Source organism: Triticum aestivum, chromosome 5B, assembly GCF_018294505.1.
Source record: "Triticum aestivum cultivar Chinese Spring chromosome 5B, IWGSC CS RefSeq v2.1, whole genome shotgun sequence".
NCBI lineage: Eukaryota > Viridiplantae > Streptophyta > Magnoliopsida > Poales > Poaceae > Triticum > Triticum aestivum.
Window position 1 is genome coordinate 397,051,040 of NC_057807.1, and position 15,072 is coordinate 397,066,111.

The following is a 15,072-nucleotide window of genomic DNA, read 5'->3' on the forward strand; positions in this document are numbered from 1 at the left end:
ATTTTATAACCAAAGCAAATACCATGCTGTTCTAAAAGACTCTAAAAATAATATAAGTGAAGCATGAGAGATCAATAATGTCTGCAAAATAAAACCACCGTCGTGCTCTAAAAAGATATAAGTGAAGCACTAGAGCAAAATTGTTTAGCTCAAAAGATATAACTAAAGCACATAGAGTATTCTAATAAATTCTGAATCATGTGTGTCTCTCCCAAAAGGTGTGTACAGCAAGGATGATTGTGGTAAACTAAAAAGCAAAGTCTCATATCATACAAGACGCTCCAAGCAAAAACACATATCATGTGGTGAATAAAAATATAGCTCCAAGTAAAGTTATCGATAGACGAAGACGAAAGAGGGGATGCCTTTCGGGGCATCCCCAAGCTTAGGATTTTGGTTGTCCTTGAATTTTAGCTTGGGGTGGGTCTTGCCACTCCTTATTCCATAATCCATCAAATCTTTACCCAAAACTTGAAAACTTCACAACAAAAAACTCAACAGAAAATCTCATGAGCTCCGTTAGTGCAAGAAAGCAAACCACTACTTAAGGTACTGTAATGAACTCATTATTTATTTATATTGGTTTTAAACCTACTATATTCCAACTTGCCTATGGTTCATACCCCCGATACTAGCCATAGATTCATCAAAATAAGCAAACAACACACAAAAAACAGAATCTGTCAAAAACAGAGCAGTCTGTAGCCATCTGTAACTTTCGAATACTTCTGGAACTCTAAAAATCCTACCAAAATAGGACGTCCTAGGGAATTTGTCTATTAATATACTGCAAAAAGAATCAACTGAAAATCACGTTTATGTTATTTATTAAAAGTATTCTCGTGCGTGCAAAAGTTTCTGTTTTTCAGCAAGATCAAATTAACTATCACCCAAGATGATCCTATAGGTTCTACTTGGCACAAACACTAATTAAAACATAAAACCACATCTAAACAGAAGCTATATTTATTATTTAATTCTAAACAGGAACAAAAATCAAGGAACAAAAATAAAATTGGGTTGCCTCCCAACAAGCGCTATCGTTTAACGCCCCTAGCTAGGCATAAAAGCGAGAATAGATCTACGTATTGCCATCTTTAGTATTCAATTCATAAGTGGCTCTCATAATAGATTCATAAGGTAATTTGATTTTTCTTTCTAGGAAAGTGTTTCATGCCTTTCCTTAATGGAAATTGGAATCTAATATTTCCTTCTTTCATATCAATAATTGCACCAATTGTTCTAAGGAAAGGTCTACCAAGAATAATAGGACATGAAAGATTGCAATCTATATCAAGAAAAATAAAATCTACGGGCACATAATTCCTATTTGCAACAATAAGAACATCATTAATCCTTCCCATAGGTTTCTTAATAGTGGAATCCGCAAGGTGCAAGTTTAGGGAGCAATCATCAAATTCACGGAAACCTAACACATCACACAAAGTTTTTGGAATCGTGGAAACACTAGCACCCAAATCACACAAAGCATAACATTCATGATCTTTAATTTTAATTCTAATAGTAGGTTCCCACTCATCAGAAAGTTTTCTAGGGATAGAAACTTCCAATTCAAGTTTTTCTTCATAAGATTGCATTAAAGCATCAATGATATGTTTAGTAAAAGCTTTATTTTGACTATAAGCATGAGGAGAATTTAACATGGATTGCAACAAGGAAATACAATCTACTAACGAACAATTATCATAATTAAATTCCTTGAAATCCAAAATAGTGGGTTCATTGCTATGTAAAGTTTTGACCTCTCCAATCCCACTTTTACCGATTTTAGCATCAAGATCTAAAAAGTCTGAATCATTGGGACGCCTTTTAACTAAAGTTGACTCATCTCCAGTCCCATTATTACCTAGATTTATATTGCAAAATAAATATTTAATAGGGGACACATCAGTCACTTTTAGATCTTCATTATTATTTCCTTCTAACCCTACTGGTTTGGCGGCCATCTTATTAACTAAGGTGGCCTGTTTATCAGAAATTTGGGCTATTGATTTTTCAAGACGAGCAAACTGAGAATTCAAACCATAAAATTCCTTAGACATATCATCAAGCTCTTTATTCATGTATTGCATAAAGCATTTTTGTTCTTTAAGCTTGTTTCTAAAGAAATCATTATGCTCAAATTGTAAAGTCATAAAGCTTCTAACGTTGCTTTCGATCTCTTCCAACCTTCTAAGGTGAAGATCAGCGTTTTTAGGCAAGGCCATCAGGGCAAACAGGCACACAAGAGGCAAGCGAAAAAGAGGCAAACAGAAAAGAGAGGGCGAATAAAACAGCAAGGGTGAAGTGGGAGAAAGGAAAACGAGAGGCAAATGGCAAATAATGTAATGCGAGGGAGAAGAGTTGTGATGGGTACTTGGTATGTCTTGACTTGTGTGTAGACCTCCCCGGCAATGGCGCTAGAAATCCTTCTTGCTACCTCTTGAGCACTGTGTTGGTTTTCCTTGAAGAGGAAAGGGTGATGCAGCAAAGTAGCGTAAGTATTTCCCTCAGTTTTTGAGAACCAAGGTATCAATCCAGTAGGAGGCTACACGCAAGTCCCTCGTACCTGCACAAACAAACAAGAATCTCGCAACCAACGCGATAAAGGGGTTGTCAATCCCTTCACGGTCACTTGCAAAAGTGAGATCTGATAGAGATAATAATAAGATAAATATTTTTGGTATTTTTATGATATAGATTGGAAAGTAAAGATTACAAAATAAAGTAGATCGGAAACTTATATGATGGAAAATAGACCCGGGGGCCATAGGTTTCACTAGTGGCTTCTCCCAAGATAGCATAAGTATTACGGTGGGTGAACAAATTACTGTCGAGCAATTGATAGAAAACTGCATAGTTATGAGAATATCTAGGCATGATCATGTATATAGGCATCACGTCCGCGACAAGTAGATTGAAACGATTCTGCATCTACTACTATTACTCCACACATCGACCGCTATCCAGCATGCATCTAGAGTATTAAGTTCATAAGAATAAAGTAATGCATTAGGCAAGATGACATGATGTAGAGGGATAAACTCAAGCAATATGAAATAAACCCCATCTTTTTATCCTCGATGGCAACAATACAATACGTGCCTTGCTGCCCCTGCTGTCACTGGGAAAGGACACCGCAAGATTGAACCCAAAGCTAAGCACTTCTCCCATTGCAAGAAAGATCAATCTAGTAGGCCAAACCAAACTGATAATTCGAAGAGACTTGCAAAGATAACCAATCATACATAAAAGAATTCAGAGGAGATTCAAATATTTCTCATAGATAAACTTGATCATAAACCCACAATTCATCGCATCTCGACAAACACACCGCAAAAAGAGTTACATCGAATAGATCTCCAAGAAGATCGAGGAGAACATTGTATTGAGATTCAAAGAGAGAGAAGAAGCCATCTAGCTAATAACTATGGCCCAGAAGGTCTGTGGTAAACTACTACACTTCATCGGAGAGGCTTTGGCGTTGATGTAGAAGCCCTCTGTGATCGATTCCCCCTCCGGTGGAGCGCCGGAAAAGGCTCCAAGATGGGATCTCACGGGAACAGAAGGTTGCGGCGGTGGAAATAGGGTTTTGTGGTGCTCCTGGATGTTTTCAGGGTATGCAAGTATATATAGGCGAAGGAAGTCGGTCAGGGGAGCCACAAGGTGCCCACGAGGGTGGGGGCGCGCCTCCCTGCCTCGTGGCTTCCTCGTTTGCTTCTTGACGTCCACTCCAAGTCTTCTGGATTGCGTTTGTTCCAAAAATAACTCTCCCGAAGGTTTCATTCCATTTGGACTCCATTTGATATTCCTTTTCTGCGTTAAAATTGGCAAAAAAAAACAGCAATTTGGGCTGGGCCTCCCGTTAATAGGCTAGTCCCAAAAAATGATATAAAAGTGTATAGTAAAGCCCATAAACATCCAAAACAGGTAATATAATAGCATGGAACAATAAAAAATTATTGATACATTGGAGACGTATCACGTCACCAAACTGAACATGTGCAGAACTCGGAGGTGTCGTATGGTCGGTACTCAATCGGTGGATCACGAAGAAAGTTCAACTACATCAACCGTGTTGTGAAATGCATCGGCTTATAGTCTACGAGGGTACGTAGACACACTCTCCCCTCTCGTTGCTATATATCTCCTAGATAGATATTCCGTGAGTGTAGGATTTTTTTTTGAAATTGCATGCTACATTCCCCAAAAGTGGTATCAGAGCCAGGTCTATGCATAGATGATATGCACACGTAGAACACAAAGAGTTGTGGGCGATGATAGTCATACTGCTTACCACCAACGTCTTATTTTGATTCGGAGGTATTGTGGGATGAAGCGGCCCATACCAACCTTACATGACCACGTTCATGCGACCGGTTCCACCGACAGACATGCAACTTGTTTTGCGTAAAGGTTGCTGATAACCCACAAGTATAGGGGATCGCAAGAGTTTTCAAGGGTAGAGTATTCAACCCAAATATAGATTCGACACAAGGGGAGCAATAGAATATTTGATGGTATTAGCAGCTGAGTTGTCAATTCAACCACACCTAGAGATTAATTATCTGCAGCAAAGTGATTAGTAGCATAGTAATATGATTGTTTTGATGATAGCAGCAGTAGCAACAGTAATGGTAACAGTGATAGCAGTGATTTTGTAGCAAGTGCGATAGTGACAGTAGCAATAGTAACTTAGCAGAAATAATATAAGATAAATTCGTAAGCATTGGATCCGTGACTCGTTGGAGGATATTCATCATGAGACAGTTATAACCTAGGGCGATACGGTACTAGCTCCAGTTCATAAATATAATGTAGGCATGTATTCCGTAAATAGTCATACGTGCTTATGGAAAGAACTTGCATGACATCTTTTGTCCTACCCTCCCATGGCAGCGGGGTCCTATTGGAAACTAAGGAATATTAAGGCCTCCTTTTAATAGAGAACTGGAACAAAGTATTAGCACACGGTGAATACATGAACTCCTCAAACTACGGTCATCACCGGGACTGGTCCCGACTGTTGTCACTCCGGGGTTGCCGGATCATAACACGTAGTAGGTGACTATAACTTGCAAGATCGGATCTAGAACATGGATATAATGGTGATAACATAAACAGTTCAGATCTAAAATCATGGCACCCGGGCCCAAAGTGACAAGCATTAAGCATGGCAAAGTCATAGCAACATCAATCTCAGAACATAGTGGATACTAGCGATCAGGCCCTAACAAAACTAACTCGATTACATGATGAATCTCATCCAACTCCTCACCGACCAGCGAGCCTATGAAGGAATTACTCATTCCCGGTGGGGAATTGGCGATGCAGATGTGTTGGTGATGACGAAGATCGAAGATCCCCCTCTCCGGAGCCCCAAACGGACTCCGGATCTGGCCTCCCGATGAAGAACAGGAGACGGCGACGGCTCCATCTCGTGAAACGTGATAATTCTTTCTCCCTCATTTTTTCTGGAATAATGTGATTTTATAGCGTTGGTTTCAGGGTCAGCGGGGCCACCTGGTGGGGACAACCCACCTTGGCATGCCGGGGGGGGGGCAGGCGCGCCCTGGGGGGTTGTGCACACCCAGGTGCCCCCCTGAGGTGGCTCTTGGATCCAGAAATTCTCTTTATTGATATAAAAAATCCTCGCAAAGTTTCGTTCCATTCCGAGAACTTTTATTTATGCCCCAAAACAACACAATCGTAGTTCTGCTCAAAACAACTTCAGTCCGGGGTTAGTTTCATTCAAATCATGCAAATTAGAGTCCAAAACAAGAGGAAAAGCGTTGGGAAAAGTAGATACGTTGGAGACATATCAACTCCCCCAAGCTTAAACCTTTGCTTGTCCTCAAGCAATTCAGTTGATAAACTGAAAGTGAAAAAGAAAAACTTTTATGAACTCTTTTGCTCTTGTTTCATAAATAAGCTTAAACAGCACCCAGGTTTTCAACAAAGATTATAACTAACCATGTCGACAATAACTTTTAAAAGTTATATTAACTCATTGTTGGGGAATGCGGTAATTTCAAAAAAATTCCTATGATCACGCAAGATCTATCTAGGTGATACATAGCAACGAGATGGGACAGTGTGTCCACGTACCCTCATAGACCGAAAGTGGAAGCGTTAAGTAATGCAGTTGATGTAGTCAAATGTCTTTGCGATCAAACCGATCAAGTACCCAACGCACGGCACCTCCACGATCTACACACGTTCAGCTCGGTGACGTCCCTCGAACTCTAGATCCAGCTAAGGCCGAGGGAGAGTTCTGTCAGCACCATGGCGTGGTGACGACGACGATGATGTTACCGGCGCAGGGCTTTACCTAAGCACTACGACGATATGACCGAGGTGGAAAACTGTGGAGGGGGCACCGCACACGGTTAAAGATCAAATTGTGTGTCTATGGGGTGCCCCCCTCCCCATATATAAAGGAGGAGAGGAGGAGGCCGGTTGGCCACAAGGGGCATGCCAAGCAGGGAGGATTCCTAGTCCAAGAAGGAGAAGAAGGGAAAGTGGAGAGAATAGAAGGAAGGAGAGGAAGGCGCCCCCCTTCCCTTGTCCAATTCGTACTAGGCAAGGGGGGCGCCACCTCTGGTCGGCCCTCTCTCTTCGCCACTAAGGCCCATTAAGGCCCATTAATCCCCAGGGGGGTTCCGATAACCCTATAGTACTCCGGTTTTATCCGAAACTTCTGCGAAACACTTTCGGTGTCCGAATATAGTCGTCCAATATATCAATCTTTATGCCTCGATCATTTTGAGACTTCTCATCATGTCCGCGATCTCATCCGATACTCCGAATAACCTTCGTTACATCAAATCACATAAACTCATAATACCAATCGTCATCGAACGTTAAGCGTGCGGACCCTACGGGTTAGAGAACTATGTACACATGACCGAGACACGTCTCCGTTCAATAACCAATCACTACTAAAAAAATACACTTCCGTGATGATACGTGTTGGTCATAGTAGGTCACGTTTTTTGTCATGCATGTACATCCATGACGATTTTATGACAGAATCAAGATAGTCATACATGTGTTGTCGTAGAAGTGTTCCATGACATTACCAAAATTATCATCACAGAACTATCCACTTCCATGACGATAAATCGCGCGTCATAGAAGTTCTTTCGTCAAGGGTGACCGACATGTGGCATCCATCGTAACGGAATGCCGTTAAGCTATCAGGTCTGGTTTTGGATCCGATAACCCGTTAACAACCCCGACCAATGGGGATTTTCCACGTGTAAAATCATCATTGGCTAAAGGAAATACGTGCCGGCTCACTGTTGGGACAGATGTCATCCAGTCATTGGACCCAAGGCGCCTATGATACGTCGACACGTGGCACGGCCCAATAGAGGCCCATTCATGTGAAAAGGCCGGCCTGTTTGACTTGGTCAAAAGGTGGCGGTCCTGCCCACGGAAAGCCTGTTAACGACTTGTTCGCATATAGCCCATTTACAGCCCGCTAACCCAGGGCCCGTTACGACCTCTCCGAATTAGGCCCAGTAGCGTCATCTGGTCCATCCAATATGATTCCAGCCCGTTTTAACTTTCGGCCCATGTATGGCCCATGACGACTTTCGGTCCATATGAGGCCCTTTGTAACTCTTGGCCCATTAACGGCCCATGGTGAAACTGGCCCGTAATGAACAGTGTATCACTTTATACCCATTAACGACCCATTATTCCATTGGGCCGTTTCCAGCCCAAGTTATCTTTCGGCCTTCTCAGGGCCCATTTATTCTTGGGCTCATTTCCAGCATTCGGTTACTTACGGCCCGTTACTGTCATTTTCTGCTCGTGGGCCAAATTCAGCCTCTCGTTACAGTCGGCCCGTTTGTGGCCCGTTAATACGTTGGGTCGTTTTCATGTCAAAAAAACCCATTGGGCTGTTTTCATAGAGTTATAAAATACGGCCTATTAACGGCCCTTATGGTCCACGAATAGTATGGCCCATGATTGGCGAAATGATGATACGCCATGTAGAAGGCCCATGGATCCTACGGCCCATAGAAGGCCCATGGATCGCACGGCTGGTAGAAGGCCCATGGATCCTACGCCCCGTAGAAGGCCCATGGATCCTACGGCCCGTATAGAAGGCCAATGGATCCTACGGCCCGTAGAAGGCCCATGGATCATACGGCCCACAGTAGGCCCATGGTTACAACAGTCCGTGTGTTGCCATGATTATTTTGGCCTAGTTACCAAAAATAGGTTATTGTGGCCACTAGAAAAACACAGAAAAAGAACAGTAGTGACTACAAGCAAACAACTAAACAAGACAATAAGGAAATAAATAAGCAAGCAATTAACGCTAGCCTATTACCGCTATTACACATATTACATCCACTGGGCATCAAAGTTCGCCACCAGTGCAAATATAGGGAACAAATCAGCATATTACATACACTGGCAGTCAAAATTGGCCACCAGTGCAAATAAATGCGACAGCAAAACAAGAGCATAACTGAAATAACTTCAGAAGAGCTCAAGAAATATTATCCTGGGTATCCACCATGCTGGCAATAAGCTTAGCAAGCTTATTAGCTTTGTCCTTGATATGTCTCCAATGTATCTATAATTTATGAAGCATTCATGCTATTTTATTATCTGTTTTGAATGATTACGGGCTTTATTATACACTTTTATATTACTTTTGGGACTAACCTATTAACCGGAGGCTGATACGTCTCCAATGTATCTATAATTTTTGATTGCTCCATGCTACTTTATCTACTGTTTTAGGAAATATTGGGCTTTGTTATCCACTTTGATATTATTTTTGGGACTAACATATTAACTAGAGGCCCAGCCCAAATTTGCTGTTTTATGCCTATTTCAGTGTTTCGAGGAAAAGGAATATCAGACGGAGTCAAAATGGAACGAAATCAATTGGAGAAGTTATTTTTGGAAGGAAAGCCACCCGATGGACATGGAGTGCACGTCAGGACATATGGGAGGTGCTCACGAGGGTGGGGGGCGCGCCCTACCCCCCTGGGCGCGCCCCCTGCCTCATGGGGCCCCGTAGCTTCACCGACGTACCCCCTGCATCATATATACCTACGTATTGTAAAACTTCCAGAACAGAACCTAGATCGGGAGTTCCGCCGCCGCCAAGCCTCCAGAGCCACGAAAAACCAATCGGGACCCTGTTCCAGCACCCTACCGGAGGGGATCCCATCACCGGAGGCCATCTTCATCATCCCGGCGCTATCCATGACGAGGAGGGAGTAGTTCACCCTCGGGGCTGAGGGTATGTACCAGTAGCTATGTGTTTGATCTCTCTCTCTCTCTCGTGTTCTCTCTCGTGTTCCTCTATGGCACGATCTTGATGTATCTCGAGCTTTTCTATTGTAGTTGGATCTTCTGATGTTTCTCCCCCTCTACTCTCTTGTGATGAATTGAGTTCCCCCCTTGAAGTTATTTTATTGGATTGAGTCTTTTATGAGAACACTTGATGTATGTCTTGCCGTGATTATCTGTGGTGACAATGGGATATCATGTGCCACTTGATGTATGTTTTGGTGATCAACTTGCGGGTTTCGTGACATTGGGAACCTATGCATAGGGGTTGGCACACGTTTTTGACTCTCCGGTAGTAGCTTTGGGGCACTCTTTGAAGTACTTTTATGTTGGTTGGATGAATCTGAGATTGTGTGATGCATATCGTATAATCATGCCCACGGATACTTGAGGTGACAATGGAGTATCTAGGTGACATTAGGGTTTTGGTTGATTTGTATCTTAAGGTGTTATTCTAGTATGAACTCTTTTATAGATCGATCCGAAAGAATAGCTTTGTGGTGGTTTCGTACCCGACCATAATCTCTACATTTGTTCTCCGCTATCAGTGGCTTTGGAGTGACTCTTTGTTGCATGTTGAGGGCTTGTTATATGATCTATCTATGTTATTATTATTGAGAGAACTTGCACTAGTGAAAGTATGAACCCTAGTCCTTGTTTCCCATCATTGCAATACCGTTTACGCTCACTTTTATCACTTGTTACCTTTCTGTTTTTATTATCTCAAATTACAAAAACCTATATCTACTATCTATTTTGCACTTGTCTCTTCATCTCTTCGCCGAACTAGTGCACTTATACAATTTACCATTGTATTGGGTGTGTTGGGGACACAAGAGACTCTTTGTTATTGGTTGCAGGGTTGTTTGAGAGAGACCATCTTCACCTTACGCCTCCTACGGATTGATAAACCTTAGGTCATCCACTTGAGGGAAATTTGCTACTGTCCAACAAACCTGTGCACTTGCAGGCCCAACAACGTCTACAAGAAGAAGGTTGTGTAGTAGACATCAGAGGCCCAACCCATATTGCTGTTTTATTGCCTGTTTCAGTATTTCGAAGAAAAGGAATATCAAACAGAGTCCAAACGGAATGAAACCTTCGGCAACATGATTTTTTGGAAGAATATCACCCAGGAGACTTGCAGTTCACGTCAGAAGACCCTCGAGGAGGCCAGGACATAGAAGGCCCCCCTACTCGGCGCGCCCCCCTGTCTTGTGGGCCCCTCAAGAACCTCCCGACCGATTTCTTTCGCCTATATAAGCCTACGTACCCTAAAAACATCGAATATCAAGATAGATCGGGAGTTCCGCCGCCGCAAGCCTCTGTAGCCACTAGAAACCTCTCGGGAGCCCTTCCCAGCACCCTGCCGGAGGGGGGATCCTTCACCGGTGGCCATCTTCATCATCCGGGCGCTATCCATGAAGAGGAGGGAGTAGTTCACCCTCGAGGTTGAGGGTATGTACCAGTAGCTATGTGTTTGATCTCTCTCTCTCGCGAGCGCGTTCTCTCTTGTGTTCTCTCTATGGCATGATCTTGATGTATCCCGAGCTTTGCTATTATAGATGGATCTTATGATGTTTCTCCCCCTCTACTCTCTTGTGATGAATTGAGTTTTCCCTTTGAAGTTATCTTATCGGATTGAGTCTTTTATGAGAACACTTGATGTATGTCTTGCCGTGCTTATCTGTGGTGACAATGGGATATCATGTGCCACTTGATGTATGTTTTGGTGACCAACTTGCGGGTTCCACCCATGAACCTATGCATAGGGGTTGGCACACGTTCTTGACTCTCCGGTAGAAACTTTGGGGCACTCTTTGAAGTACTTTGTGTTGGTTGAATAGATGAATCTGAGATTGTGTGATGCATATCGTATAATCATGCCCACGGATACTTGAGGTGACAATGGAGTATCTAGGTGACATTAGGGTTTTGGTTGATTTGTGTCTTAAGGTGTTATTCTAGTATGAACTCTATGATGGATTGAGCGGAAAGAATAGCTTCACGTTATTTTACTACGAACTCTTGAATAGATAGAACAGAAAGGATAACTTTGAGGTGGTTTCGTACCCTACCATAATCTCTTCGTTTGTTCTCTGCTATTAGTGGCTTTGGAGCGACTCTTTGTTTCATGTTGAGGGATTGTTATATGATCTATCTATGTTATTATTGTTGAGAGAACTTGCACTAGTGAAAGTATGAACCCTAGGCCTTATTTCCTACCATTGCAATACCGTTTATGCTCACTTTTATCGCTTGCTACCTTGCTGTTTTTATACTTTCAGATTACAAATACCTTTATCTACCATCCATATTGCACTTGTATCACCATCTCTTCGCCGAACTAGTGCACCTATACGATTTACCATTGTATTGGGTGTGTTGGGGACACAAGAGACTCTTTGTTATTTGGTTGCAGGGTTGTTTGAGAGAGACCATCTTCATCCTACGCCTCCTACGGATTGATAAACCTTAGGTCATCCACTTGAGGGAAATTGGCTACTGTCCTACAAACCTGTGCACTTGCAGGCCCAACAACGTCTACAAGAAGAAGGTTGTGTAGTAGACATCAATCCTGTTTGGCGCTAAAATCCTCCAACGCTTGCTGTTGCACCACAAAGTATGCATCTGAATGCTCCAGGGACTTCCGCAGTCCTTCCGCTTCTTGTCGCAGCACAACTGATCGATGTCTTTCAGCTTGTAGTTGAGACTCAAAAAACTGAACTGATTCAGACAGTGAGTTTGAATAGCTTGTGCAAGCGGTAGTGGCCAGTAACTCAAACACTAAACCAAGACAGGACTTTGGTCGTCTCACTGTCTTCAAGATAGTCTTCCTTAGCTGTTTTATCAGCTTTGTTGGAGACCAACAAGGATGTGTCACTATCCTGAACCTTATCTGCATTACTTCCTTTACCATTACTTAATAAGGCACTCTTCCCCAATATTCTGTCAGCATTCTAAAAGAAGAAACAAGCAGACACATAACAGATTTAGCATGTACTAGTATATGAAACTCATTTCGGTGAACCAGTTCATTAGTAAGGTGGACATGATTAAACTACCAAGTCTTCTATTGCCAAGTACTAGTACATAATAAAAGCATCAAACAAACATATATCTATGTCCTATGGTCATTGCATTGTCTTGCCAAATCAAAATAGAGACACGGTTCAAACCATATCAGTTCAAGACAAAGCAGTAGTGAAAGAATACAAAGCGTGGGAAACTACATGGTACAATAAGATTTCAGATGGGTACCGCGGGTCTACATGTACAACAACACTATTGGCTCAGTTGTGATGCTAGTAATGTGCATGATATGAGAAGTCAAATGTATACACAATTGAAATTGAAATCCACAGAGCTATTGATAAGAGTAAACCTATTAAAGAAACATGCGTGAACATACCTACTGTGCCATTGGAGTCTCGATTGGATCCTTCAATTTAAAAATAAGTTTGTATGAGTAAATACAGTGATACAAGAGCAACACAGTATGCACGATAGCAAATTAGCAATGGAATCTTAAATTAGAACAATTGTTCTTTAGGTTTAGGCACTTGTTCTACATGAACATAGTACAGTAAGACGCAAAAATACAATACTTAAAAATATAAAATGAGCTCATAGACCTTACCACATTCTTGGTTTGGGACCAGTATAGAACAAGGCGTTCCCAGTTATCGTCCAGTAAATGTGTCTTAGGAGAACGTCGGGGAATTTGATGAGTTTCTTTGCCGGTGAAGTATGTTTTCTTCAGGTAATTCCGATACTGCCACCAAGCATTCTTGAAGATAATAGGGGTATTAGCACATGTTACCTCATCCCGAGTTTCCAAATCGGTCCTTCTCTATAGAGAAAAATGGGAAAATTTGCTGTATTATAACCATCATGGAGGTAGGATGTATGGGACAAAGCAAAGTAATTGCCATGAATAACATTACTTACACATAACTCCTGGACAAACACCTCATCTTCAGTATAATATTTCCAAGATGGGAAGATACGCACATACGATTTAACAACATCAAATGCGATAGATGCTAAACTACGACTAGCTGGTTGTCTTCCTCCACAGGAATAGGCGTACTAACTGGTGGAGTTGGGGTTCGCCATGGTAGTATTGGCCCTTTGGGCACTGGAGCTGCCTTACTAACTACTCTTGTTTGGGAGCTTTGTGGTGGAGATGGTGTTGTGTCAACAGGAACTGGGTTACTATCTGCTGGGGTTGGGGTTAGATTGGGTGAAGCTGGTTCTCTGTCCATCACAGTAGGGGTACAATCTGCGAGAGTTTGGGTTATGTGTGGTAGGCTGGTTCTCGTGCATGTACAACCGGGGTTCTATCTCCACCAAGAGGTAGCACTGTTTTATTTGAAGACCGTGTTTTTAGTTCGCTAGATACTGGCATCACCGGCTCCAATTCAAATGGCTGATAAACATGAAACATAGTTGAATGCACATACATTTCAATGATATAATTTTCACATTATGCATGTCATGCACTATTAATCTTGTCAATAGTCAAAGGCGGTCTTAAAAAACGCATGCATTACGCCCTATATAGATGGAAGGAGGGAGTATGAATCCATGTTATGTCCAACTAAATTTTTTCGCTTGCTATATAATGCATGTAACCTACTCATACCAACATTTTAGTGCATTCGAAATGTCTATACTACCGCTGCAATTCGAACTGAATTTGAATTCGTTTCTCTATTTCAATAAGAATCTACAATCATGATTGTTGCCAACTTCAACCATCATTCGTGTATTACCTTAATAACACACCACATGATTACTAAAGAGATAGATATGAACTATGTGTACTACATGAACTCGAATTCTATTTTTTGAATACACTTGATGTTGATTCCAAATAATAGTACATTTGATGTACTAACCATATATTTATAATCTAAACCATGTTCCATACGTACACCGTGTTTATCACACAAAGTATAGTGCCCCGCCCCCTACATTATGACAAGTATTTAGATCTGAGCTGCAAAAGCCACACATTAGCCCAAATTAGAATCAATGTTCTATATATTATATGTAGTACTAGCAAGATGCCCATGCATTCCACAGAGCATCAACATGATCAAGGGGAGGCCTAATTTGTTCATATGGAGAGGGGTGTGGGTATCTTTTTTCAAAATTGCCATAGTTTCCTTCCTATCCGTCAGATATAAATCGGACGGCTTATATTGCAGGATGACAGGCACACCATCATCAACAACTCCGTTTTTATAAGAGTAGAGATAAAATATATTATATGTAGTATAACATGTTCATAACCACACCATGTGTATCACCGTTATATATATTCACACATGCGTCAGTTTAAAACACTATGATAAATTCTTCAAATATCCGAATTCGCTTTTTATAATGAAGTATGATCTCTATTCGTCTTTTACACCCACACAATCCTCTTATCTTTGTAGCTAGCACTAACTTTCTCTCGTGCATGCACACGCCCGCATCCCTCTCACCCTCCCTCAGCATTCTCTAGCTCTATCATGCAAATTCGTCTTTTCACTTTAGGTCGTTCATCCACGGTGTGTGTGTAGGCCCCCCAGCTCCTTCTTTACGACACACATCGATCAAATGCCTCTCTAGCCAGGTGTGCCTAGCACAAACACAAGCTTCCCCTCTTCTCTTTATCACCGTCCATGCCTCACTCCCACCACTCTTTTCATTGATCTCGTACTCGCACACTACTTCCCCCTCGATATAGTATGC